A 3,773-nucleotide genomic window follows, 5' to 3' on the forward strand; every position below is an offset into this window, starting at 1 on the left:
CTCCCCTCCCTCCACCCCCTGACAACCGTGCGTGACGGCACAGGGAGGACGCAAGTCGCCGTGGGTGACGCGGGGCGCGCGGCTCGGGGCCCGGGGCCGGGGGGGTGTCAGTGGAGATGACACGTCACTTCCAACAGCACCAAGCGCCGCTCGAGGTGTGACAGAACAGACGGGACAGGCAGCCTGTGAGCCGGTGTGGGTGCAGCAGGGCGCAGCACCCTGGCGCCCACAAGGCGGGATGGGACAGTCCCGTTCAACTTTCTCCCTCGGAGCGGCGTCGGGCCCCTCCCTGGAGCGGTGCGGGAGGTGAAGAAAAGGGGGAGGGGAGGGGGTGAATCGAAAGGCAGGCAGGCGGCGAGGCAGGCCGCGCCCGCCAGCCAGCTTCCCCCATTCGGAAAACACTTCTCGGCTCGGTGTTGGCACTCGGCAGAGCCCGGCCCTGCCTGGCCCTGCCTCTCCGCGCCACGCTACGCCAACGTTCCGACGCCCGGACTTGGCTTCCAAACCAGACATCGTTCTCAGGCCGTTTGCTCTCTCGATTTACCCGGTCTAAATCGAACGGGTGGAGTGTGGAGAGCGTCGGAGGCCGCGCTGGAAGCTTGGGCGAACACAACAGTGTGCACGCCCATGCACTGAAAGAGTAAATGTGTTGAGTCGCACTTTTGCATGATCGGTAAAGAATTTTAGTTTAACGTTTCGTTCCGGACAAATTTGTGCGCAAAATTGCACGATTTCGTGCAAATGAATGTCTAAATTAAAATGTTAAAAAAACGCAGAAATATGTGCAAGAAATTTGATTGTTTAAATTCGTAACAACAAAAGAAACAAAATAAAAGTTAGTGTGAAGGGTGCTGGAAATTATTGTGTTTCGTAGGTTTGATGCATTTATAAGCATTGAACACTCAGCACTTTTAACAAGGGTGACTTAACACATTTGTCTTTCCAGCCTAGACGCGAGAGGGCACAGGGCACACAAATCACTCTTCGCACACGACCCTAGGTTTCATTCCGTTACAATTCGCGCCGCACCACCACCACCACCGTGGTCATTATGTAGAAGGCGCGAGTCCTACCTCGGTCCTACCGCCCAGCGCAGCGTGTTCCAAACTCTCATTTGTTGATCCAACTCTGGCGGGCGCGACGAGCCCACCTGAGCCTATTCTACTGCCCGGCTCGAGGGGAGAGGGGGAGGGGGTGGTAAGCTAAACAGAGCTGCCTCCATCACAGGGCGAGTGGCGTGGCGAGGAGTGGCGCGCCAGGTGTGGTGGCGGCGGCGCGGCGGGGCGGCAGGTGTGGTGGCGGCAGGGGAAGTAGTTTGAGTTGTAGCTTTGCTGTGCGTCGCCCTGCCCTCATCTCCATAACAAAACGTGACTGGGGCGGATAGGCGCGGGGTAGCGTGGCGCGGCGGTGAGTGGCGCGAAGGGGGCGCGGCGGGAGCGCGGCGGGGAGGGGCGCACCTTGTTTCAAAGGGCCCCCGCCTATAAACGGGGGAACTGCTCTCGTGGGAACAGAACCACTCCCAGGGTCGTCACAGTGACAACGCTTCTCCGAGTGGTTGGCACCGCTGGCGGCGCTGGCCGCGCGGACAGAATTTCTCTTCCTGACACCACTTATAAGACTGTTCCCGCAATTATCAGAATGCCTTCCGCCTTTCTCCTTTCTGCCTGAACTCCACAACCAGAAAATTCCGTTTTTGAATCAAGCAAAATTTTCTTGAACTGATCTCAAGTACAGATAGGAGTCAAGAAGATCATGAGAAAATTTTGCTTGATCCAAAAACGGACTTGACTGGGTGCACCTTTGGATCCAGATAATGATGTTTTTGAATGACACTTTTCTCATCATTTCAAGAGGACCCTCCTTTGTTTAAAGCGGGAAAATTCAATGAAACAGGGGGGGGGCACTCCAACTAGAAAAACAAAATCTTTAGCCAAACCAAGAAGAAAATAATGTTTTCTTGGATGTGTTTGATCATCCTGTTTCAAGGTGAGCAAAGGTAAATAATATGTAAGCCTCTTTGGCACAAGTGAATTCATTCAGAATCTTAGTCTTGAATTAAAAGCTACAATCCTTGTGTTTGCGGACAAAAGAAATACGTTGCCATACAGGCATATAAGCATTGCTGCGGATTTTAAATTTTAGCTGCGACTAAAAAACCGTTTAAATACAACGCGTTATTCACAATATATAAAACGTACAATTTCTGTCACATCCTCGCTGCCACTCTCGTTACACCCGTCCCCGCCCCACAGAGGAGGAACGCCCATTCTGGGGCACGTCTATCCAAACGCAAAACCTCAATTTACCAGACACTGAGCACCTCACAGAGCGAGGAGAGCCACATTTCCATTCGGCAGTTTCCCCCAAGGTCTCCGAGTCTCAGTCTGTTTGAAAGGCAGGGTCGGCAGGGTGGTAGAGCGGGCCGGGTTGGGGTTGGGGGGCGGGGTGTGAGCGCCTAGGATTGTTGGCGCTCTGGGGATTCTCGCGAACACTGCGGGACTGTCCTGTCCTGAGCTGAAAAGCGCCGAGGGGAATATGACAACGCTGAGTATCTACGTATTCTCCAAAACAAAACAACAAAAGAAAAATCACTCACCTGCGATTCATATATATAAAGCATGTGTCCATGTGTAGGAGCATGTGAGCATGTGCATTGTTATATATGCTAGTATATTTAGTATATGTTATGTATCCTTTTAGGATTGGCACAATATGTTTTCAGTCCAGCCAACGGTTTTTGAAGAGTTCATATTCTGAGCACATTGTTCTCGGCATTAAAATTATAATGCGTGCGTGATTGATTTCACTGATAAAACAAGTGTGCATAATTTAAATACGAACGTGTGCAAGTTATGATTTTAAACGTTACATGGTGTTTAGCTCAAGTTGCACTTTTGCGTGGTGTGCACATTTTAAACGTCTTGTCGAGTTTTGTAAACGTTTCGATTCTGCACACTTGGACACACGCAAATCTATAGGAACCATGTGGTGTGCAGCTGCTATACTTTTCGGAAGTGTCGAAAGTTTGAACACCAATTGACGTTTAACCTAGATAAACACCACAATGTGTTCAAAAAATGCACTCTTAAACTTAAAAACTTCAACACCGATCGGCGTGCAACATTTAACACTTGTTTTAACAGTGTTCAGAAAATAAATAGTGTTTGTGTTGTGCTGCTGAGTGTGCCTCGATAAAAAGACAGTGCATGCCTACAACAATGATCATGATGACTGCTCTGTCTAGTTTTCGATTATGTACTGCCCTAGTTAACATGAAACTGTCGAGCGATTGTCAAGATCGAGAAATTATCGAAAAAAAGATACATATTATCGTACGGGGAACCGAATTATCTCAAAAACGTTTCGTGAGATTGTTGTTTTCCGATTATTGGAAAACTGGAAAATACATTGTTTTCTGGCGTATCGTTCGGTACAGTACTTCATGACATTGTTTACAGCATTCGACATGAATCTGTATTATCTATAAATATCGCCTGCACTACTTTACCGACTAGCTGTCGAGAGAGTATAGTTCAACAATTTTTGGAGTCTATCGTCGACTCCCCTGATGGGAATTGGGGACAAATGCGGACATGGCCTGAAAAGGCCCACGTCAACTTTTGTCCCAGATTCTCAAAACGGACGAGTTATGGCGAAGAGCAATGAATCCTTATTTGTCCTGTAGCGTCACACAGCGTCACACGATGTTACATTGATCGTCATAAGTCGCCCTATTGCGTCCAGGAAGATCACTATGTCCATTTCGTCCAGCC

This window comes from Frankliniella occidentalis, unplaced genomic scaffold (genome assembly GCF_000697945.3).
Source record: "Frankliniella occidentalis isolate FOCC.00 unplaced genomic scaffold, Focc_3.1 Scaffold10, whole genome shotgun sequence".
In the NCBI taxonomy this organism is placed as follows: domain Eukaryota; kingdom Metazoa; phylum Arthropoda; class Insecta; order Thysanoptera; family Thripidae; genus Frankliniella; species Frankliniella occidentalis.